Source organism: Lolium rigidum, chromosome 4 (assembly GCF_022539505.1).
Source record: "Lolium rigidum isolate FL_2022 chromosome 4, APGP_CSIRO_Lrig_0.1, whole genome shotgun sequence".
Classification (NCBI taxonomy): domain Eukaryota; kingdom Viridiplantae; phylum Streptophyta; class Magnoliopsida; order Poales; family Poaceae; genus Lolium; species Lolium rigidum.
The window spans coordinates 264,363,880-264,390,161 of record NC_061511.1 but is presented as its reverse complement, the minus strand read 5'-3'; the positions used below and the strand labels follow the sequence as shown (position 1 = coordinate 264,390,161).

At 43.8% G+C, this 26,282-nt stretch overlaps 1 long non-coding RNA gene across 1 annotated transcript; it reads right to left on the bottom strand.

Moving 5' to 3' along the window:
• Window positions 1-10,872: 10,872 nt before the first annotated feature.
• On the bottom strand, window positions 10,873-13,212 carry LOC124708476. Its single transcript, XR_007005152.1, has 3 exons — window positions 13,142-13,212; window positions 11,919-11,994; window positions 10,873-10,895 (listed from the first exon to the last, which is right to left on the bottom strand). It is a non-coding gene; the product is annotated as an uncharacterized LOC124708476 (long non-coding RNA).
• Between the last annotated feature and the right edge of the window lie 13,070 nt (window positions 13,213-26,282).

The following is a 26,282-nucleotide window of genomic DNA, read 5'->3' as shown; positions in this document are numbered from 1 at the left end:
TGTATGCGCCATGGCGTGGACGATGTGCCGCAGATTGAAGTCGATGGCGGCGTTGTCGATGAAGTCCCGGTCGATGGCGACGAAGACGGACAGGCGATGGAGACCGCGCGGGCGAGACAGCCTGCTGCGATGCACGTAGGGGCGCCCCGTGTGCGGCGCGTGCGGCTGTGCCGTGCGGTTGATGGCCGGTGCAGGTCGATGCCGTTGTCGGAGTAGAGGCGCAAGAGGACGACGTCGATGGGCGACTCAATCCGATCTATGATCGGTAAAACCAAAAATAAAACGCCGGTCGAGCGACCGGCGGAGCAAAAAGAAAACCAATCTACAGATTGGAAAAAAAAGACTCGAGGGCAGCGGATCAACGGATCGGCGGACGAACCCTCATACGGGTTGCGCGGCCCCCGGAGTAGATCATGGCGATCGACCTCCCCGGGGGCGGCGCGGCGCGGAAGCTTGGGCGGCGGCTAGGTTAGGATCGGCGCCGCTCTGATACCATGTTGAAGGATAGAGAGGGAGAGAGATTGGCGTAATATGTTGGATGTAGTATTGAGCCTCATGGGCGAGTATATATAGGCGTACAGGGATCATCTTGGAGTGCAAGACAAGACACAAGATCTATCTCTATCCTAGACTACCTAAACCGTACGTATACCAAATATATCTCTAACAAGCACCACCCGGTGCTCGAGCGTCCAGTCGCCGCACTGCTCGTCGAGAACAAATGAGCTGATAAGAAACGGTTCCTCTTGAGAGACCTCAACGTACCGCAGCCTCCCTTCACTGACACCCACGCGCCGGTAGCTGGCAAGATCTTCGTCCTGCGCGCCTGCCGGCAGCACGCTGCGCGTCGGCAGCTGGACGAAGGATAGCTCCGGGCGGTCGCTGAAGGGGTCGGCGGAGATTGCGCCCCAGGTCAAGTCGACCCACCACAGACGACCGCCGACTGCGTGCGCCTCCGGGCACAAGTCCATCCGCCGCGCAAGTGGGAGTCGGCACGGCGAGACCTCCACGATTTCCCACTCCCCTGTTTCAGAGAGGAACCGGATCATCATGTTCCCCTGCAGCACGGCGAGGGCGAACCTGTCAGGCGGCCCCTGCCCGCGATTGGCTCCGGTGACGAGGCCCATGAAGCCGTCGCAGCGGAGGTCGCCCATAGGGTTGCAGATGGAGTCCGGGAGGCGGGATAGCTCGCGGGTGACGGGGTTGCAGACGAAGCGCGTGACGATGGGGACGTGGGCGGGGTCGAAGCCGGTGGGTTCCTGCTCGGCGCCGTTGGGAGCCCTGAGGCGCAGGTCCACGTAGGAGAGGAGGAGGAGGCCGTCGCCGCTCACGGCGCGGACGACGCCGGCGAGCTTCTGCAGGACGCCGCTGGCGGGGTCGGGGCTGCCTCTGGTCTTGACGAGGTGCTGCGGGAAGCATAGTTCGGAAACCTGCGGTGGCTCGGCGAGGCGCACGTCCACGCGCGGCGCTCCGACGGCCTCCACCTCGACGCTCATCATAGCCCACGGGGGATGCGAGGTGGCGGTGGCGAGGGACCGGCGGAGGCCGGCGGCGGCGGTAGCTGAGAGACCTAGGAGACGGCGGCGGAAAGCCATTGCTTTTCCTGGCGCTGGGTGTGCAGACTGAGACTGTATTGGGGAATTTCTTTGGAGTGGATTCGGTCGGTGGCATAGCCGGAGAGCAGAGGGTTCTAGTGTGGACTCGGTGCAGGAGAAATGCAGCCTGTGGTTGCCCACACATCAGTGATAGCGGTCAATCGTTCGTTTAGTCAATGAACCAATTTCCGTATTAGGAACGGCTGTACTACGGCAGACTTCCTGCAGAACCCGAGGAGTGGCTCAACATTTGAACAGCTGTTTCCCATTGTTTGTGCCTCGGACGTCGTCATTTTCCCGCCAAAGAAATTCGCGACGTTTGGGCTTGGGCCTCTAACTCTTTTTTCGTGTCTATACAGCTTACACACCATTTTTTTCTCTCTCACCACTAATAAAAGAAAAATGATCAGAATCAGGAGACCGATTGCATGGCCTAGTTTGATACTACTCCCTCCCTCGATGCAAAGAACATCGAAGATTTGTCTAAATTCAAATGCATCTATATACTAAAAAGTATCTAGATACATCTAAATTTATGAAAAAAATTATAAACAAAGGTAGTAAAATAAAAGACAAATAAACAACCACATTTAAGGTAGTATGGTCAAATGGCTAGCACTTTTGCTTGGTTGACACCGTAAACACCGCTTTTGGGGCATGTGTGTGACAAATAATAATGATAGCTACTTTGTTGAATTTGCTCCCACTACAACTAATAAACTTGACTATGCTTATGTTGGGAGTAGTAATAATTTTATGCATGAGACTCATGATAAGAATGCTTTATGTGATAGTTATATTGTTGAGTTTGCTCATGATGCTACTGAAAGTTATTATGAGAGAGGAAAATATGGTTGTAGAAATTTTCATGTTACTAAAATGCCTCTCTATGTGCTGAAATTTTTGAAGCTACACTTGTTCTATCTTCCTATGCTTGTTACTTTGCTCCTCATGAACTTGTTTATTTACAAGATTCCTTTTCATAGGAAGCATGTTAGGCTTAAATGTGTCTTGAATTTGCCTCTTAATGCTCTCTTTTGCTTCAAATACTATCTCTTGCGAGTGCATCATTAAAACTGCTGAGCCCATCTTAATAGTTATAAAGAAAGAACTTCTTGGGAGATAACCCATGTGTTTATTTTACTACAGCAATTTTGTTTTATATTCGAATCTTGGAAGTTGTTACTACTGTAGCAACCTCTCCTTATCTTATTTTATTGCATTGCTGTGCCAAGTAAAGTCTTTGATAGTAAGGTTCATACTAGATTTGGATTACTGCGCAGAAACATATTTCTTTGCTGTCACGAATTTCGACCTGCCTCTCTGTAGGTAGCTCAGAAAAATATGCCAATTTACGTGCGTGATCCTCAGATATGTACGCAACTTTCATTCAATTTGGGCATTTTCATTTGAGCAAGTCTGGTGCCTCGATAAAATCCATCTTTACGGACTGTTCTGTTTTGACAGATTCTGCCTTTTATTTCGCATTGCCTCTTTTGCTATGATGGATAAATTTCTTTGTTCCATTAATGTCCAGTAGCTTTATGCAATGTCCAGAAGTGTTAAGAATGATTGTGTCACCTCTGAACATGTTAATTTTTATTGTGCACTAACCCTCTAATGAGTTGTTTCGAGTTTGGTGTGGAGGAAGTTTTCAAGGGTCAAGAGAGGAGGATGATATACTATGATCAAGAAGATTGAAAGCTCTAAGCTTGGAGATGCCCCGTGGTTCATCCCTGCATATTTTAAGAAGACTCAAGCGTCTAAGCTTGGGGATGCCCAAGGCATCCCCTTCTTCATCGACAACATTATCAGGTTCCTCCCCTGAAACTATATTTTTATTCGGTCACATCTTATGTACTTTACTTGGAGCGTCTGTTTGTTTTTGTTTTTGTTTTTGTTTGAATAAATGCTTGTGTGGGATAGAGACACGCTCCGCTGGTTCATATGAACACATGTGTTCTTAGCTTTATTCTTAATGTTCATGGCGAAGGTTGAACTGCTTCGTTAATTGTTATATGGTTGGAAACAAAAAATGCTACATGTAGTAATTGGTAGAATGTCTTGAATAATTTGATACTTGGCAATTGTTGTGCTCATGTTTAAGCTCTTGCATCATATACTTTGCACCTATTAATGAAGAAACACCTAGAGCTTGCTAAATTTGGTTTGCATATTTGGTCTCTCTAAAGTCTAGATAATTTCTAGTATTGAGTTTGAACAACAAGGAAGACGGTGTAGAGTCTTATAATGTTTACAATATGTCTTTTATGTGAGTTTTGCTGCACCGGTTCATCCTTGTGTTTGTTTCAAATAACCTTGCTAGCCTAAACCTTGTATCGAGAGGGAATACTTCTCATGCATCCAAAATCCTTGAGCCAACCACTATGCTATTTGTGTCCACCATACCTACCTATTACATGGTATTTCTCCGCCATTCCAAAGTAAATTGCTTGAGTGCTACCTTTAAAATTTCCATCATTCACCTTTGCAATATATAGCTCATGGGACAAATAGCTTAAAAACTATTGTGGTATTGAATATGTACTTATGCACTTTATCTCTTATTAAGTTGCTTGTTGTGCGATAACCATGCTCTCGGGGACGCCATCAACTACTCTTTGTTGAATATCATGTGAGTTGCTATGCATGTCCGTCTTGTCTCGAAGTAAGAGAGATCTACCACCTTAATGGTTGGAGCATGCATATTGTTAGAGAAGAACATTGGGCCGCTAACTAAAGCCATGAATCATGGTGGAAGTTTCAGTTTTGGACATATATCCTCAATCTCATATGAGAACACTAATTGTTGCTACATGCTTATGCATTAAAGAGGAGTTCATTATCTGTTGTCCATGTTGTCCTGGTATGGATGTCTAAGTTGAGAATAATCAAAAGCGAGAATCCAAAATGCGAGCTTTCTCCTTAGACCTTTGTACAGGCGGCATGGAGGTACCCCTTTGTGACACTTGGTTAAAACATGTGTATTGCGATGATCCCGGTAGTCCAAGCTAATTAGGACAAGGTGCGGGCACTATTAGTATACTATGCATGAGGCTTGCAACTTGTAAGATATAATTTACATGATACATATGCTTTATTACTACCGTTGACAAAATTGTTTCTTGTTTTCAAAATAAAAGCTCTAGCACAAATATAGCAATCGATGCTTTCCTCTTTGAAGGACCATTCTTTTACCTTTTATGTTGAGTCAGTTCACCTATCTCTCTCCACCTCAAGAAGCAAACACTTGTGTGAACTGTGCATTGATTCCTACATACTTGCATATTGCACTTGTTATATTGTTTTGCATTGACAAACTATCATTGAGATATACATGTTACAAGTTGAAAGCAACCGCTGAAACTTAATCTTCCATTATGTTGCTTCAATACCTTTACTTTGATTTATTGCTTTATGAGTTAACTCTTATGCAAGACTTATTGATGCTTGTCTTGAAAGTACTATTCATGAAAAGTCTTTGCTTTATGATTCATTTGTTTACTCATGTCATTACCATTGTTTTGGTCGCTGCATTCATTACATATGTTTACAATAGTATGATCAAGGTTACGATGGCATGTCACTCCAGAAATTATCTTTGTTATCGTTTACTCGCTCGGGACGAGCAGGAACTAAGCTTGGGGATGCTGATACGTCTCCGACGTATCGATAATTTCTTATGTTCCATGCCACATTATTGATGATATCTACATGTTTTATGCATACTTTATGTCATTATTATGCGTTTTCCGGAACTAACCTATTGACGAGATGTCGAAGGGCCAGTTCCTGTTTTATGCTGTTTTTGGTTCCAGAAATCCTAGTAAGGAAATATTCTCGGAATCGGACGAAATCAAGGCCCAGCATCCTATTTTTCCACGAAGCTTCCAGAACACCCGAGAGTCGCCAGAGGGGTGCCACTGGGCCCCCAGATGACATGGCGGCGCGGCCTAGGGGGGGGGGCGCCCCCCTAGTGTGTCACCGCCTCGTCGCCTCTCCGACTCCGCCTCTTCGCCTATAAAAAGGTCCCTGACCTAAAACACGATACGAAAAAAAAGCCACAGTACGAGAAACCTTCCAGAGCCGCCGCCATCGCGAAGCCAAGATCTGGGGGACAGGAGTCTCTGTTCCGGCACGCCGCCGGGACGGGGAAGTGCCCCGGAAGGCTCCTCCATTGACACCACCGCCATCTTCATCAACGCTGCTGTCTCCCATGAGGAGGAAGTAGTTCTCCATCGAGGCTCGGGGCTGTACCGGTAGCTATGTGGTTAATCTCTCTCCTATGTGCTTCAATACAATAATCTCATGAGCTGCCTTACATGATTGAGATTCATATGATGACGCTTGTAATCTAGATGTCATTATGCTAGTCAAGTGGGTTTTACTTATGTGATCTCCGGAGACTCCTTGTCCCACGTGTGTAAAGGTGACGAGTGTGTGCACCGTGTGGGTCTCTTAGGCTATATTTCACGGAATACTTATTCACTGTTATGAATGGCATAGTGAAGTGCTTATTTATATCTCTTTATGATTGCAATGTGTTTTGTATCAAAATTTATCTCGTGTGCTACTCTAGTGATGTTATTAAAGTAGTTTATTCCTCCTGCACGGTGTAATGGTGACGGTGTGTGCATCGTGTAGTACTTGGCGTAGGCTATGATTGTGATCTCTTGTAGATTATGAAGTTAACTATTGCTATGATGGTATTGATGTGATCTATTCCTCCTTTCGTAGTGTGAAGGTGACAGTGTGCATGCTATGTTAGTACTTGGTTTAGTTGTGTTGATCTGTCATGCACTCTAAGGTTATTTAAATATGAAATATTGTGGAGCTTGTTAACTCCGGCATTGAGGGTTCGTGTAATCCTACACAGTTAGTGGTGTTCATCATCCAACAAGAGAGTGTAGAGTCTAACATCTATTTATTTATTCTGTTATGTGATCAAAGTTGAGAGTGTCCACTAGTGAAAGTATGATCCCTAGGCCTTGTTCCTAAATACTGCTACCGCTGCTTGTTTACTGTTTTACTGCATCTTTACTTCCTGCAATATTATTACCATCAACTGCACGCCAGCAAGCACTTTTCTGGCACCGTTACTACTGCTTATATTTATTCATACCACCTGTATTTCACTATCTCTTCGCCGAACTAGTGCACCTATTAGGTGTGTTGGGGACACAAGAGACTTCTTGCTTTGTGGTTGCTGGGTTGCATGAGAGGGATATCTTTGACCTCTTCCTCCCTGAGTTCGATAAACCTTGGGTGATTCACTTAAGGGAAACTTGCTGCTGTTCTACAAACCTCTGCTCTTGGAGGCCCAACACTGTCTACAAGAATAGAAGCACCCGTAGACATCAGTCATGAGGATGAAATCACACAGAGATGAGTTGAATAGCCTTTTCGGTAACGACGTCGAACTAGGTATAGTGATACCGACTACTATATCTCAAACGAGTGCTGGTATCGAAGTAACAAAGGGAATAAGACTCAACGTATTGGTTCAAACAACGATCATATCTTCGTGGAATTCACATGGGTCATTATGGGCATCCCGGTCCCGCTATTGATCATTGAACGGAGAGGTGTCTTGGTCATGTTCGAGCATTCCCGAACCGTAGGGTAACATGCTTAAGGATTGGCGATGCTTAGAGACGTTTTGGAAATTGGAATCACTGGAGAAATAGAGAGAGAGAACAAGAAAGGGTTCCGGGAGAATCCGAAAGATGTTCGGAGTGGTGCGGGAGGTGTCTCGAATAATTGGCAGTTAAATAATATGTATTATGTAATTAAGTGAATTAATATTAGACATATTGATTTATTTAATTAAATAAGGCTTTCCGCCTTAATTGGGCCCCTCCCAAAAGGGGACCTCTTAAGGGGGTGGTCGGCCACCCTAGGGACCAAGGGGGGAGGCTGGTCGGGCCAAGGAATGGGGGAGCTTGGGCCAAGGCTAGCCGTCCGCACCACCCCCTCTCCTTTAGTCCCACATTTCCAAGCCACACCCCTCCCCCCTCCCCTTCCTCCTATATCGAGTGGGGCATGTGGAGGAAAAAGGACACATGGAAATCTCTCAAGGCCCCCTCTCCCGAGAGTGCTTTTCTCTCCTAATTTATCTCCCGAGTGCGGCTCCCTGGGATGCGCACGGACGGAGTCAACTCCACCTAGTACGCGGGAGCGCTGCTGGGATTCTGATCGAGAAGATCTACTGCCGCAATCTCAGCTAGATCAAGAGGTTTGAGAGTCGTCGCCAATACCGTACGTGTGCGAAACCTACGAGGTGTGGCACTTGCGGCACTCGACGTCGTACGAGGTGATTGAACACGACCATGAGGTCGGCAACGAGTATGACTACATCAACCACGTTCCAGCGGAACGTTAACCGCTTTCGATCTACGAGGTTACATCGCCAAAACCATCTCTGTTACGGCATTACTCTTAGATATATATGAGCAATCGGAATACGGCTAGTTAGAATTTTTTTCTTTTCTGCTACGAACCCCTTGAAGTTATGTATGACATAAAACTTATTATAAACTAATGATATATGATAATAATCATTTTTTATTATTTGTCTCTGGGGCATATCTCCAACAGTCTCCCACTTGCACTAGAATACAAATAATCTAGTTGCATTTGTTATTAATCATAATACAATATCACATAGGTGTTATTGATCATGATCGCTCGTGAAAAATGTTCCGTTAGCAGCCCATATCATTCAGATCCATATGTTCTTTGCAAACCGCTAATGTTGCCTAATTTGACAGTATCCTATCATGGCATGATAATGCTGGTCTAATTTGGCATTGTCCTATCATGGCATGATAATGTTGTATATGTCTGGCAGTAGAGTGACACTTTGTTCTCTTGTGTTGACAGTGACATTTGTTCGGTCAACTGAACTTCATATAGTCATGTACACTAGAAAACACACTCAGCTAAAAAGTCAAATTTTCTCATCCAAACTGTAAATTTAGATTTAATCGATAGTGCATTGCATGCAACTTCGATGTCTAGCCATGCCTCTTTGAACTTAAATCTTTTATCGGCATGAGATCTCCAATCTTCTAGGTTAGTATCACAACTTTCGCTAGCGTAACATTTGCGGTCGAGTTTACTATCCTTTACATACCAGAAATGTATTCTCAGTTCACACTAGACACTGAAAAATATACTTAACTCTTATTCACTGACTTACTCCGAAATCACTTTGAAAATTGTTCTTGTGGCTAAGAACTTGGGTCACGTTAATACAGTTCAATGATAGAACCTTATGACGGTGCATAAGGGATGTAGCACATCTCTTTTCTTTCATTTAACCATAAATGTCGTAGCACCGAGATCAACTCAGTGATCCAGCTAGTTGTACAAGTAAGAACTTCTTATTGGTTTGTTATATTCTGAACTTTTTTCAGAATCTACTCTAGGAAAGTATTTCGACTTAATGTTTATTAAACATATCGATCTATCTTCATAGACTTTTAATGTTTTAATGTTCAACTTCATCCATAGAATATTTACTAATTTAAATAATCATTAATGCCATCTACAACATTCACAATATGTCATCTACATGTAAGAATGTTGTTTAAGATCCAACTCAAATATGTCAGTCACATATAAGACCAACAAAAACTCACTTAGCTCCCACTCAAAATATAAGACCGCAAAGAGGCGGAATAGGTATTTTGAAACTTGATCTCATTAAGTAAAGACTTGTTACTTGATATTCCTTGTGAAGAAATGGAACTTCAATAAAAACATAAAACTCGATTTGTCACAAACTATGTTTTGACAAATTCAAAAGGTTAACTACAAGGAGGTGTTGGTGATGGCGGTAGAGCTGATGAAGGACCTAGCTGAGGTAATAAGTTTTTTTTTGATAGAAAGCTGAGGTGGAAGAACCTAGATGATGGACCTAGCTGAGGTATAAGTTAGCGTGTTGAAACCGCGTGGAGATAATGCCGCTAACGGAAATGGGAGCAGAATAGCAGATAGAGTAGGTTTCATGGTGATTGTGTGGAAGAATAAGCAAACAATATAGAAGATGATGTGTTTGCTATAGGCAGCTGCCTAGGTTTCGACTGATATTTTCAGTATGTCCAAATCAATGGAGCTAGCTGTCTGAGCTAATTTGATTTCCTCGCACATTAGATAGCTTATGACATTGATTTAGACATAGGAAAATCTGAGGCACATAAAATAATTCTTCTTTTATCACAAGACATCCAACTTACTCCCTCCAATCCATGATAAGTGTTGTGGTTTTATTTCAAATTTATCATGGATGAGAGGGAATACAATGCAACAATCGTCGATCCATCTCGTTAGTACTGGATGGTAAGGAAATTAGACACCTAAAGAACATTGCCCATAAGAGTATTACCCAGAGATGCTCAAATAAGACCTCCCATAAGATAATTAAACATGTCTATGTGGATGTAAAGCTCATAAGAGTATTATGCAGAGATTCTTAAATAAGACCTCCCATGAGATAATTAAGCATGTCCTATGTGGATGTAAAGCTCATAAGAGTATTACACAGAGATGCTTAAATAAGACCTCCCATAAGATAATTAAACATGTCTATCAGTCTATGTGGATGTAAAGCTCAGCACCCTAGGCGATTTCGAAGATCCAGGGCAATGCCCTTAGTGAAGTGGACTTAAGATACAGGGCAATGCCCTTAGTGAAGTGGACTCATTGGAGCTTCCGTTAAAAATAAAAAGGAGATGGCATCACTTATTTCGTCATCCTCCTATGCTTCACGCTAACTCAAGTAGTTATCATCTAAAGAACTTCAGTATTATCATAACCTCAGAAAAAGACTCCACCAGTTGTCACAACATGTCAATTATAACAGCAAGGTAGTTATAATGACAAAAGAAGAACTGAATACGGTTAAAATACAGCACAGTGCAAGACATGAATATATGCTGGTAAAGATGGTCATTTTGATATAGTAATTCAGAGTCACCGAGGCACAAATGGCAACACATAGCTTGGGGATCCGTTGGAAACATATCGTCAACAAGCACCTATCGCATAAGCCGAGGCCCTAAAATGAGATTTCACATTAGAGTAAACACGCGGAAACATACAAATGAATTGCCTTGCTACTGTTGAAAGCAAATACTCGAACATTATATTGTGAACCGAAAGTCTCACAATACTCCCAGATTCCCCTGAAACGAGATAGGCATACAGTGAGTTGATCGAGATTCTCCAGATTTTTCCCAGCATCAGTAAGCTGCCACCATCAGCTTCCCAATTGGCATCTGTTAGTTTTAAGAAAACCTGAGAATAAAAGTTAGGAACATGAGACACAGGCACAACATCTTTTTCTTTACATACGGTTAAGGTGGAATTTATAGGGAGACTGGTTGATTCGAACAAACATGTGAAAAGAATGCAGGATACGGAAAAATAGCAAAAGCAAGTTACTGATGTTCAGATAACTTCTAAGCCCAATGTGGTTCTGCTTTCGTGAATGGGGAGTATGTCCCAGCTTTACTTCCCCATAAGAAAAACTTGACTACGCAATAAGCGCTAACATAGTCCATCTATGTGCATTTCCAAAACTGAAATATAAAAAGTTTGGTAAAAAAAAATCTCCGACTCTTGGTTGCAGCAGAAAATTACACAATGATCAGTTGTTAATAGTTCCCAAGCTTTCATTTCAGGCTTATTTTAGGGAAATGAAAAACAATGGTCATCCTGATGACAAGGGGAGAAGTGACATATCCTTGTCATCCTGATGACAAGGAGAGAAGCGGCATGTCCTTCAGGCATTTATACAGTAGTCAGTTAGTCACCATGAATACATGATGAACATGACTGCATCCATCATGTCTGCTAACTTCAGAAACACTGATAGACCCTGGATGAAATGTCCATGTTGACACACGAACTGATATTTTTTGGTAGCATGACAAGTTGCTGACACAATAATATGGCTGGGAATAACAAGTTCAGATAGCACACCTAAACATTATAGGAAGTGAATATGTTACTAATCCCAGTGCCAGCAAATACTACTAGTTTCAGTAAAACACCAAATATAACTCAATTAACAAAAGGCCGGCATGAAGGATAGCAGTATTGTCTTTCATTGTTTTTCCAATCCATAAACTGCACCAATTGAGTAAGAAGAACAAAGCATCCTAAACATGTGAATGGATGTGATACAACTAACTATCAGTAACATAGTTAACATTTCGTGATATTAATATATTCCATTTATCGAAAAAACTAACTATCAGTAATGAAGCATCAGCTGAAGGAAAGTAACAAGAGATTCATTAACTGGTAAATCAGCACCTTCATCTCTTGTAGTGACCGTCTGAACGAACCAGAACGTCTGCCAAAGTCTTGTTTTTCTCAACGTCCTTCTTGCCTTAAAAAGGAAAAAAAATCAACACACAAGAATTAAAACAGAAGCAACAACGCTAACCAATAGAATTGATAACAGTATACATTTACATGCATCTCATACAAGAAATTGAACTAACAAACAGGCTGAGACTAAGAGCAGGTTATCAACGATTGATCTGACTGTACCCACAAGCCAGAAAGATGGACAAATTACAGAGAGATGGAAAAAACATGTAGAACATGCCATGCAAATTACAAACTCACAAACAGCAGATAACTATAATCAGGTCTTAGACGGAAGGCTGTAGCTTGCAACAAGGCGCCGAAGGAGAAGGATGCTACTTTGGGGGCAGAAGATAGTCAGTAATTAAGTTGTTTACGTCAAACCGTCAAATCAGTTGGCCAAGGTTTATCAGCTTTCTCCTTTGGAAATCCCCACATATTCAAGAGACTAGAGATTAAAAGTCATGATAGAATTTTACAGAGCAGCTCCCAGAAAGTTTGTACAACTTGAACTTCATAACTGAGAATCCACACCAGCACTGACTAGGATAAGATTATTCAAGCACTCAAGCTAAAATTTACCATGAAAGCAATTATGTTCAAAAGCTAAATCACTGACACTACCAATGATATGTTTTATGAAGAACTCTTGATAACATAGACAGCATGTAGAAATGACCAGAGGATGAAAGTTTCTAATCAAAGAAAGGTTTAGGATTGAGATTTTGAGGTCCCAACCCCAAAGTACTTGCACCATTTTAAACCCAAGAGAATAAGAATAGAACTGCAATTAGATCAATGCATCACCATTTCTCATACACCTCACCAATTAGATCGATGCATTGCCGTTTCTCAAAAGTTATATTTCTTTTGGCAACCTCCAGACCAAAGCTCTTTTGTCCAATAAACTTCTACTGTCCTTAGCAATTGTTACCGAACAGATGGTATAAAAAAGCTATCTTTTTAGATCAAAAAAAGTTATCAATAACACGTATCAGTCAGTTTGAGTGATTTGGTTATGTGCAGACAAAATATTAGGTCTGTTGGACAATCGTCGAAGATGGTCTACAAGGTATCTCATGTATTGGCAGCATTGCACATCTAAAATTGAAAGTAAAACTGAGAAGTACTATGTAATTTAAGAATTAGACAGAGGGAGAAAGTACCTGCAGAAGGAATCCGGCTCTGTCCAAGCCACGGTGGAAGAACACATGGTATACAGGAGGAGTCGCCGCCATATGGACAACTCTGAATTACCTCCTCCCTCTCCATGTCCACGATGACGATTTGCGACATGAGCATGAGGTACACCACATTGGCATTAAGAGGATCCATAAGCACAATCCTTGTCGTCCCCTTCATCTGCAAGGGTATCGACATGCTTGGCCCCCAGATCTTGTTGAGCACCACCCGGTGCTCCAGCGTCCAGTCGCCGCACCCCTCGTCGAGAACAAATGAGCTGATGAGAAACGGTTCCTCCTGAGAGACCTCGACGTACCGCAGCCGCCCTCCGCTGACACCCACGCGCCGGTAGCTGGCAAGATCTTCGTCCTGCGCGCCCGCCGGCAGCACGCTGCGCCTCGGCAGCTGGACGAAGGAGAGCTCCGGGCGGTCGCTGAACGGGTCGGCGGAGATCGCGCCCCAGGTCAAGTCGACCCACCACAGACGACCGCCGACTGCCTGTGCCCCCGGTGTAGCTGCATCCGCCGCGCAAGTGGGAGTCGGCACGGCGAGACCTCCACGATTTCCCACTCCCCTGTTTCCGAGAGGAAACGGATCATCATGTTCCCCTGCAGCGCGGCGACGGCGAATCTGTGAGGTGGCCCGTGCCCGCGATCGGCTTGGGTGACGAGGCCGATTTGGTAGTCGCAGTGGAGGTCGCCCTTAGGGTTGCAGATGGAGTCCGGGAGGCGGGATAGCTCGCGGGTGACGGGGTTGCAGACGAAGCGTGTGACGCTGGGGACGTGGGCGGGGTAGAGGCTCGTGGGTACCTGTTCCTGCTCGCCGCCGATGGGAGCCGTGAAGCGCAGGTCCAGGTAGGAGAGGAGGAGGAGGCCGTCGCCGCTCACGGCGGTGATGCCGCCGATGAGCTTTTGCAGGACGCCGCTGGCGGGGTCGGGGATGCCTCTGGTCTTGATGAGGTGCTCCGGGAAGCATAGTTCGGAAGCCTGCGGTGGCTCGGCGAGGCGCACGTCCACGCGCGGCGCTCCCACGACCTCCCCCAAGATGTTCATCATAGTCCACGGGGGATGCGAGGCGGCGGTGGCGAGGGACCGGCGGAGGCTGCCGGCGGCGGTAGCGGAGAGACCTAGGAGACGGCGGCGGAAAGCCATTGCTTTTTTCCTGGCGCTGGGTGTGCAGACTGAGACTGTATTGGGGAATTTCTTTGGAGTGGATTCGGTCGGTGGCATAGCCGGAGAGCAGAGGGTTCTAGTGTGGACTCGGTGCAGGAGAAATGCAGCCTGTGGTTGCCCACACATCAGTGATAGCGGTCAATCGTTCGTTTAGTCAATGAACCAATTTCCGTATTAGGAACGGCTGTACTGCCGCAGACTTGGTGCAGAACCCGAGGAGTAGCTCAACGTTTGAACAGCTGTTTCCCATTGGTTGTGCCTGTGACGTCATCATTTTCCCGCCAAAGAAATTCGCAACGTTTGGGATTGGGCTTCTAACTTTTTTCCGTGTCTATACAGCTTACACAACATTTGTTTTACTCTCACCACTAAGAGCATCTCCACCGGTGACCCCTAAATACTAGCCGACGGCACATATGCCGGCTACGTATTGGGACCGTCGGCAGCAAACACCCGCTAAAAAGTTTAGACTTTCCACACCGATCAACCCAATAGCATGGTAGAGGAGAGAGAGTGTAGGTGAGGAATTAAAAAGAAGAGAGAGAGTGGTAGGTGGGGGAGAGAGGCTGATGCGTGGGCCGGCGGGAATCTTCCTAGGTGGAGTTTTGCTGCTTGTGTTGTTGGTGCCCTCGATAGCTTCCTTTCGCATATGAATCAGTTGGGGCTCGCCGGCTATTCTATTGCGCTCGTGACGTGGATTTTTATTGGGGCCGTCTGTGTGAGCAATTTCTCTCTCTAGACTCCCCAAACTGTTGTCGGCGATGATTTGGGGCTCCCCGGTGGAGATGCTCTAATACAAGGAAAATGATTAGAGTCATGAAACCGATTGCATGGCCTAGTTTGCTACTACTCCCTCCCTCCATACAAAGAACATCCAAGATTTGTCTTTATATGCTAAAAAGTGTCTAGATACATCTAAATTTAGACAAATTTGTGACATTTTTTTATAAACAAAGGTAGTAGAATAAAAGATAAATAAGAAACCTTTTTCAGTGGTGAGAGGTATGCAGAGAGGATCCAGTGGTGGTCCCGCGGGCGGTTGCAGTGGATGGGGAGGAAGAGGGAGTGGTGGTGGGGATTGGTTAGGGTAAAATTAGAGGATATAAGTTATAAAGGTATTTTTGTAACATTTCCAGCCTCTCCTCTATTTACCATTGCCACATAGACCTGATAGGTGGGCTCGAACTGCCAAAAAATAGGTTAAGCGTCAAATCAGCGTTATATGTCACACACATGCCCCAAAAGTGATATTTATATGTCTACTAGAGCAAAATTGATAGTTATCTAACCGGACTGCTTTAGTTGTGGTGGTCTTTTGTCACTTACTATTGCTACTAGTACTAGTTAGATATGCTCTGCTGTCGGAGGTTAGTGTCCCAAGGAAAATTGGTACTCGCGAGAAATCCAAAGAGGTGTCGAACTCTGGGGGGCGAACATGGCTTCCAAGCTCACGGAGACCTTGGCGACGACGCCGCCACAATGAACGAGTGAGCGATCACGACAAAAAGGGACACAACGATCTTACAAAGGTTTGAGGACCTCATGAGGAGGTAGCACCCCTACTCATGCCTTCTCTAGATAGCATCGTGAAGGCTCGCGAGGAACAAGCGGGTTTTACAAGGCGTTAGCTTGAAGAAGCTATGGCCCATATCTAGAATGGCCAAAAGGATCGGAAAAAAGTCTCCTCTACGGAGCAGTTGCCCTCCCTTTTATAGAGGCGCTGGTTCTCCTCCCCAAGAAAACGTGGGAGAGGGGTTGCCACAACCACGCCGAAGGAGAGGGATAGTTGTCCAGCCAGTCCATGGGGGTGGGCTTGGCTTCCGTTGGCGTCCTTCTCTGTTGCACTTAAACCGTCCATGGCGCCCTTTGCATAAAGCAACAATGGATCACTTTATGCAGGAGGGGGGGGTCAGACGTCTTCTTATCTTCAAGGACATTGGTGTCGTCGTTGTGCCAGCTGTCGCGCTTGTCACTGCTTTTGTTAGCATAGCATCGTCACCCCTTTGTGTGCCTTATCTCCTGGCACGACAACGACCATTGGGAGCGCTTCTTGCCAGCTCCTCGCGAGGGGTTTCCTTTTTCGTAGAAACTGCTAAGTGTTGATCTCCTCGTGAGGCGTAAGGGCCTCGTGAGGGAACTTCCCCTTGTCGTTGTACATGGGCCATCGCTAGGGCCCAGGAGCAGGTGGGCCGTGGTACCCCAAAGCTAATACACTGACATCTGCTTTTAATTTTTTAAACTGGTCTTTCCTTTGATTTGATCACTAGCTTCCCTATGCTTATGGTTTTTCGCCCCACGTCGTCGTTTGACACTTATCCTACTCAAAGGCGGACCTCTCCGAGCCTATGCCTGCCACGTCATTCAATTCCTTTGACCGACTACGGCGACTACCAGGAAGACGATGGAGCAGTGGGAACGGGCCCAAGATTGCCAGATCAAGCACCGACTTGCCTTTGTCAAGTCAGGACCATGGCCGAGGGTGCTGAATTCGCGAGTGTAGGGCCGCCATTGATGATAGTACAATTAAGTGTTTCTTTATTTTTTCAATGTTACAAATGTTAGTTTTTTTTTTACAAACGCGTATGATTTTGTTTGCGAAAAACACACGCAAGATGTTGCAAGATTTTTCTGAGCGTTTGCTACGAGTTGGACACATAATGTTCGGTGCTTCTGATGAGAGCCTAGACCGTTTGTTATTTTCTTGTCCTTCCACTAGATTTATTTGGAGTAGTTTTCGGTGTCCTTTCAATATGCATATTCAAGTGTTCAACCTACTAAAATGGCTGAGCTGGGTGGTTGGGTAGACAAGTATTCAGTGAAAATCTGCATTTTTGCCATTTTGGGGCTGTTCGGAAATCCAGAAACAAAGCCTGCTTTGACAATGTTTTACCTCAAGATCCACGTGATACTACTTCATGATTTGTCACCTGATAACGTATTGGTGTGATTTACATAAACCAAAGGTCAGCGGAGTGTAGCAACAAGGAACTGAGCTTGTGAAAAAGATGACCCGGGAGTTTTTTTTAGCAGATCAAGAGGTTGGGCGCTGCTATGTCGAAGACTACCCAGTGGATCTACTCCATAAGCAACGATCGCGTTTGGGCCCTGCTTAAGGGAGGGCAGTGTTTTGGACGTTTGATAATGTTTAATTTATGTTGCAATTTCCTGTTTTTGGTTTGCTGATCTAAATATTACTCCTTCCGTCTTTAAATAAGTGTACTTCTAGTTCTTGTTCTTAGTCAAACCTTTTAAGTTTTAACCAATTTTATAGAAAAACTTGCAACATTTATGATACTAAATTAATATCATTAAATCTGTTTCGAAATGTAGTTTGGAATATATTGATTTTATGTTGTATATGTTACTATGGGATATTCACTTTGGCTCATAGGAGCATTTGCTCCCATTGTGTGAATCTACATTTCGAAGTGTCAAAAAATTCTAAACTAAAATTTTTCATGTATATCTACACATTTTATGTTCGTACACAAGTTTAAAAAAAAAACTATAAAAATTTGTGGCTCCAGTAAAAAAGACAAATTTTGATGCTATAACACGACTACGTACAGGACATTTTTTTTTATCTTTTTTGTACACGCCACATAAAATGTTGTTTCTCCATGAAAACTTGTGCACTAACATAGAATGTCACGATGTACAACAAAAAAATTATGTCAGAATTTTTTGACATTTTTAAAATTGTTTTCTAATTATTTTGTATAATAGGAGCATTTGCTCCTATGAGCCAAAACGCCACCTCCATGTTACTATTCTCTATAACGTTAGTTAAATTTGAAAAGGTTTAACTAAGAATAAAATTTAGAAGTGCATTCATTTGAGGACGTAGGAAGTACAAATACGGTTGTAGATGTAGAACTTGTAATGTGAAAAGGTGTACTGGCGGCACGAATGATGCATGTAGCTAGACCTTTGATAGAACTTTTTTTACATTGTGCACACATTTTCTCAAAGTAAACCTAGGGGTCTCATTGACACTCTTTTTTTAATCAAAACAAAAGCAAGAAATATATGAACAACATTATTAGCTTTGCTTGGGCAATGCCTAAACTCGACCTTCCCAATACCTGCAATAAATGTCACATAGTCTGCATATACAACCGCCGCCTAACTCCACCAAAATCCATCACCATGGAAGATATCTCGCACAACCTGCTCCCTCCCCTGGTCGTCCCCCGCGGCGGCCTAAGGGGAGAAAACCCTAGCCCTCAACCTCCCGCTCCCCTTCTCCCCTCCCTCCCCTGCCGCCGCCAGCGTGCGCCGTCGGGCAAAGCCCGCGCGGTGCCGGCGTCGGCGGGCCTTCCCTTACCCGGCGCGTGGTGGGCCGTGCGGGGCGGCGCTTCTCCATGGCGGCGGTGCATCTCGGCGGAGGTCGGCGGGGCCTGGCGCGGCGGCGGCCAGCGAGCTGTGTCAGGGGCGTCCTCTCGCACATGGAGGCGGCAGTGGTAGAGGCAGCTGCACGTGGTTGTGCATGGTGGACGGGCTCAATCTGGGCCTAGGCGGGCCGCGGCTTCGGGTCGTGTTGGCGGCGCGAGGAGCCTTGTCTTCGGCGTGCTGCGTGGGCGCGGCTGCAGTGGTGGTTGGCCTGCAAGGGTGTCTTCTCTCCCGAGCTCTTGCGTGGGCGCGGCTGCTCTTGCTGGCCGCTGCAGTGGTGAGGCCAGTGGTGGCCGGCACTCCTCTTCTACGACAGTGAGGCTGGTGTGGCTTCTTGCCTTTCTGATGGCGGTCCAAGCCGGCGTCTGCATCCTCGTCCATCGTCTCCAGTTCGCTAATCTGGCAGCATCGGGGGGTGATACGTCTCCAACGTATCTATAATTTCTTATGTTCCATGCTAGTTTTATGACAATACCTACATGTTTTGTTCACACTTTATATCGTTTTGATGCGTTTTCCGGAACTAACCTATTGACAAGATGCCGAAGTGCCAGTTCCTGTTTTCTGCTATTTTTGGTTTCAGAAATCCTAGTAAGGAAATATTCTCGGAATTGGATGAAATCAAAGCCCAGTATCTTATTTTTCCACGAAGCTTCCAGAACACCGGAGAGAGACTGATACGCGTAAAGCACACGTCCGTTGGGAACCCCAAGTGGAAGGTATGATGCGTATAGAAGCAAGTTTCCCTCAGTAAGAAACCAAGGTTTATCGAACCAGTAGGAGCCAAGAAGCACGTTGAAGGTTGATGGCGGCGAAGTGTAGTGCGGCGCAACACCGGGGATTCCGGCGCCAACGTGGAACCCTGCACAACACAATCAAAGTACTTTGCCCCAACGTAACAGTGAGGTTGTCAATCTCACCGGCTTGCTGTAAACAAAGGATTAGATGTATAGTGTGGAAGATGATATTTGTTTGCGAAGAACAGTAAAGAACAATTGCAGTAGATTGTATTTCAGATGTAAAGAATGGACCGGGGTCCACAGTTCACTAGTGGTGTTCTCCCATAAGATAAATAGCATGTTGGGTGAACAAATTACAGTTGGGCAATTGACAAATAAAGAAGGCATAACAATGCACATACATATATCATGATGAGTACTATGAGATTTAATCAGGGCATTACGACAAAGTACATAGACCGCTATCCGGCATGCATCTATGCCTAAAAAGTCCACTTTCAGGTTATCATCCGAACCCCTTCCGGTATTAAGTTGCAAGCAACAGACAATTGCATTAAGTATGGTGCGTAATGTAATCAACACAAATATCCTTAGATAAAGCATCGATGTTTTATCCCTAGTGGCAACAGCACGTCCACAACCTTAGAACTTTCTGTCACTGTCCCAGATTCAATGGAGGCATGAACCCACTATCGAGCATAAATACTCTCTCTTGGAGTTACAAGTATCAACTTGGCCAGAGCCTCTACTAGCAACGGAGAGCATGCAAGAACATAAACAACATATATGATAGATTGATAATCAACTTGACATAGTATTCAATATTCATCGGATCCCAACAAACACAACATGTAGCATTACAAATAGATGATCTTGATCATGATAGGCAGCTCACAAGATCTAACATGATAGCACAATGAGGAGAAGACGACCATCTAGCTACTGCTATGGACCCATAGTCCAGGGGTGAACTACTCACACATCGATCCGGAGGCGATCATGGCGATGAAGAGCCCTCCGGGAGATGATTCCCCTCTCCGGCAGGGTGCTGGAGGCGATCTCCTGAATCCCCCGAGATGGGATTGGCGGCGGCTGCGTCTCTGGAAGGTTTTCCGTATCGTGGCTCTCAGTACAGAGGGTTTCGCGACGAAGACTTTAAGTAGGCGGAAGGGCAGGTCAGGGGACGTCACGAGGGACCCACACGCTAGGGCCACGCGGGCCCAAGCCTGGCCGCGCCACCCTAGTGTGGCGTCGCCTCGCGGCCCCACTTCGTATCTCCCTCGGTCTTCTGGAAGCTTTGTGGAAAAATAAGCCCCTGGGCGTTGATTTCGTCCAATTCCGAGAATATTTCCTTTGTAGGATTTCTGAAACCAAAAACAGCAGAAAACAGCAACCGGCTCTTCGGCATCTCGTCAATAGGTTAGTGCCGGAAAATGCATAAATATGACATATAATGTGTATAAAACATGTGAGTATCATCATAAAAGTAGCATGGAACATAAGAAATTATAGATACGTTTGAGACGTATCAAGCATCCCCAAGCTTAGTTCCTACTCGCCCTCGAGTAGGTAAACGATAACAAAGATAATTTCTGAAGTGACATACTATCATAATTTTGATCAATACTATTGTAAAGCACATGAGATGAATGGAGTGATTCGAAGCAATGATGAAGATAATGAGTAAACAACTGAATCATATAGCAAAGACTTTTCATGAGTAATACTTTCAAGACAAGCATCAATAAGACTTGCATAACAGTTAACTCATAAGCAATAAGTTCTTAGTAGAAAGCTTTGAAACAACACAAAGGAAGATATAAGTTTCAGCGGTTGCTTTCAACTTCAACATGTATATCTCATGGATAATTGTCAACACAAAGTAATATAACAAGTGCAATAGGTAAACATGTAAGAATCAATGCACACAGTTTACACAAGTTTTTGCTTCTAAGATAGAAAGAAGTAGGTAAACTGACTCAACAATAAAGTAGAAGAATGTCTAAGTTGAGAATAATCAAGCGAGAAATCCAATGCGAACTTTCTCCTTAGACCTTTGTACAGGCGGCATAGAGGTACCCCTTTGTGACACTTGGTTGAAACATATGCTATGCAATGATAATCCATGTAAATCCAAGCTAATTAGGACAAGGTGCGGGCACTATTAGTATTTTATGCATGAGGCTTGCAACTTATAGGATATCTTATACATAACGTATATGATTTATTACTACCGTTGACAAAATTGCTTCTATGTTTTCAACATAAAAGCTCTAGCACAAAAATAGTAATCCATGCTTCCCTCTGCGAAGGGCCATTCTTCTACTTTATGTTGAGTCAGTTTGCCTACTTCTTTCTATCTTAGAAGCAAACACTTGTGTCAACTGTGTGCATTGATTCTTACATGTTTACCTATTGCACTTGTTATATTGCTTTGTGTTGACAACTATCCATGAGATATACATGTTACAAGTTGAAAGCAATTGCTGAACCTTAATCATCCTTTGTGTTGCTTCAATGCCTTTTACTTTGAATCTATTGCTTTATGAGTTAACTCTTATGCAAGACTTATTGATGCTTGTCTTGAAAGTACTATTCATGAAAAGTCTTTGCTATATGATTCAGTTGTTTAATCATTGTCTTTACCATTGCTTTGAATCACTTCATTTATCTCATATGCTTTACAATAGTATGATCAAGATTATGTAAGTAGCATGGGGCGTGGTGTTTTGGAACATGGGAGCATATGCTCCCTCTATTTTGAAATTCATCTTACACATATTTTGAATTTCAAAAAAATGAAACGAAAAATTCACACGTACATCGTCACGTGTGATAACCCACAAGTATAGGGGATCGCAACAGTCTTCGAGGGAAGTAAAACCCAAATTTATTGATTCGACACAAGGGGAGGTAAAGAATACTTATAAGCCTTAACAACTGAGTTGTCAATTCAGCTGCACCTGGAAAAGCACTAGTAACGAGGGTGATGTGAAAGCAGCGAGTAATATGAGAGCGAGTAGTAACGAGTAACACGACGGCCAGTAGCAGTAATATGAGAGCAGTGGCACCAGAAAATAGTTGATACTACTTCCAATGACATGTGGAACAAGTATATGATGATGAAAGATGGACCGGGGTTCCCAGCTATCTACACTAGTGGTACTCTCCAATAACAAGTGTTGGGTGAACAAATTACAGTTGGGCAATTGATAGGATTGAAATAGCATTAAGACAGAACATCAAGATCATTAATCATGTAGGCATGTTTCCCATATATAGTCATACGTGCTCGCAATGAGAAACTTGTACAACATCTTTTGTCCTACCAGCCGGTGGCAGCCGGGCCTCAAGGGAATCTATCGGAAATTAAGGTACTCCTTTTAATAGAGCACCGGAGCAAAGCATTAACACTCCGTGAAAACATGTGATCCTCATATCTAAGCCTTCCCCTCCAAGCTTGTCCCAATTTCTGTCACTTTGGGGCCTTTGGTTCCGGACATAGACATGTGCATACAACTTGTAGATACAATCTAAGCAATAAGTATAGAGCTTAAATCTAAGATCATGCCACTCGGGCCCTAGTGACAAGCATTAAGCATAACAAGATTGCAGCAACAATAACTTCACAAACTTTATAGATAGACTAATCATAACGTAACAATCCATCGGATCCCAACAAACACAACACCGATTACATCGGATGAATCTCAATCATGTAAGGCAGCTCATGAGATCATTGTATTGAAGTACATGGGAGAGATGATACCAACTAGCTACAGCTAGAACCCGTAGTCCATGGGGGAACTACTCACGGAGCATGATGGAGGCGGTGGCGTTGATGGAGATGGCTTCCGGGGCACTTCCCCGTCCCGGCAGGGTGCCGGAACGAGACTTCGTCCCCCGAATTGGAGTTTCGCGATGGTGGCGGCGCCCCTGGAGTCTTTCTGGAGTTTCGTCAATCCGTCTCGCGTTTTTAGGTCGAAAGGGGTCTTATAGGCGAAGAGGCGGCGCAGGAGGGACACCAGGGCACCCTCCCCATAGGCCGGCGCGGCCAGGGGCCTGCCCGCGCGGCCCTATGGTGTGGGGCCCCTGGGCCTCCCCTCCGGGTCTCCTTCGGTGTTGTAATATCCCAGGTATTGGGGTTACAAAAATAGAGGAAACAGATGTGTGCATTGCATTCATGCATAGAAAATCCGGGGAATTTTCGCGCTTTAAAGTAAAACAATCACAGTAACTGAAGTTTCACTTGACCTTGGTGGAATTGAAGTAGCTCATCAAGTCAAGCGCTACAAACCTCAATGTGACTTTGTTAAAACCTTGTTTCAGGAAAAGAGGATTTGATCTAAGGGGTTAGATCAAATGGAACTAATAATCAACACAACAACACCTTACTCAATGAACAATTGCTTGATCTCAAAACAGATCATAATATGGTAAACCTTGCCATAACATATGAACATCCATTTAATTGGAAATCAAGTAACAATAATTGGAGAAACTATTCTTCAATTATCTACTCCATGTCTTAAACTAATCCATGCACTTATCATAAAACCTATGATATTCATTCTACCTTAATCTTGGAAACAAGACAAGGAGATCAACTCTCAAAATATATATCCTTTTCTATTCTATATTATTATACATCAAACCTAGAGAGGTGAGAGTTCTATAATATTTATTAGAGAAGCAATGACAACCTTGAGCTAAACCTTGGATATACATCCATGCATTTAAATCATCATCTTTAAGAGAAACCCTAGGATGTTAATTAAAACAATTCCTAGAGAGAGAAACCAATTATGTTAAACATAGATTTTGATGAACACATCAATCTCTATGGAGCCTAACCTCAGGTTAGTATTAAAGTCCTCCCCAAATGAGAGAGAACTATTCTTATAACCAGATGACCATATCATCAGTATTTGAGTAGAACCCTAGCAGAATATCTCAGGCATTCTCCTGGGATATAATCTAGTGAGATAACCATAGCCATGTCCACCCAAGAAATTATAAGAAAGTATATATTTAGTTGATCAAGACAACACTTGATCTTGAGAGTGAGAAACTCATTCAAGGAGAGATACCTTAGGAAGTCCAACCTTGATCATTATAAATTGTGTAATGATCATAAACCCTAAGAATTTGAAGTAAAGACATTAAGAACAAGATGATCATATATAATCATGCTTTGGAGATATGTGAGGATAAGTTAAACCCTACTAGTATAAGGAGATCCCATTTCCACATTAAATTATAGGGAGATCACTATTAAGAAACTCTAGATTTATATCCTAACCTTAACTTGTGAATCACTTGGTGATCATAAGAAGAATCCTACCATATCCATACTTCAGAAACTAAACAACCTAAGAAAACCTTAGAGTAAAACTCCATACTTTATATGGTGAGAAACCAACAATCCATTTGACCAAAGTTAACTATAAAAATAAGTAATACCAATATAGTTACTTTAATGATAAATTGGGGATAAAAATAAAATAGAAGATAAATTGGTAGAAGATAAAACCAATTCTCAAATCCTTAGTAATTAGGGAAGCTCATGAAATATTAAGCAAACAACCATCTTATCATGGTTAGGGGAGATTAACCCTAGCACATGCAATATGGTGTCATTTCAACCTTATAACCAAGAAATATAACTCAAACCTAGTTTGTGCATCACTTGGGTAATCACAAATAAAACCTGAGTCATAATTGAGATCCAAACCAAGTACCATTAGGTGAATATAATTAGAACCCTAGAATTGCCATTAGCTAAATTCTATGCTTCACTAATTAAACCTCAGAAACATCTAGTGCTTAAAATCACAAATTGAAACCCATGTGTGGTAATCAACCACCTATTATTAATTAAGACTAACCCATAATGAGAGTAATACCTACTCTAAGTAATTCTAGGTGTTATTAAATATGATCCTAGTACCAACTCTGAAATATGGTTATACTAGAAATGATAAAACCCTAATAAATAAGTGCTCACATAAAATCATATGCAAGTGACCAATTACTCAAATAGAAACCAAGCCCTAAGAACAATCTCTGAAATACTTTGGGTTGAAAGCATCAACCATAATCATTCAAAATAAAGTTGATACACAAGATGAGAGAAAGTAAAATAGTGCATAAAATCATGCTTAATTAAAATTTACAATAAAGCTCACTTATGTCAAATGGATATTCCAGAATAACTCAGAAATACAATGGCCCTTTATTTAGTAATAAATTGTTCAAAGTATAAATTACCTGCAGGGTATAAAATAATTTGACTTAAAATAGAAAAGGAAAACAGGAAATAAAAACAGGAAAGAAAATAAGAAGAAGAGGAGGGCTTACCTGGCAGATCCAAGCAGCCCAGCAGCAGCCTGCCCCGCAGCCCACCAGGCACCAGCCCAGCACAGCCCAGCTTGGCCCAGGGTAACCCTTCGGACAAAAACATCGCGGCGTCCTCATCCTCTCCGAGAGCTGGAGGCCACCGCGAAGCCGTGCGTCGCTTCTCCCTCGCGCTGGCGCCTCCTCCTTCCTCGACGGTGTGACGAGGCACGCACTCCAGCGCCGTATAAAGCCCAGCAACGAACACTGAACCGAGTTCCTCCCCTCTCTGCTCAAATTTCGTCCCCAAACCGAAACCCTGCCGCACCACTTCACCATTATCGCCGGCGAAGGAAGCCTTCCCGAGCCTTGGCGTGGTCACCATCGTCACCAGCACCCTCTTCTTGTTCAACCCACGCCAGGAATTGAGCCAAATCCTCCTGCACATCGCCAATCGAGCTCAGCATATCCGACGGCCGGAGGTG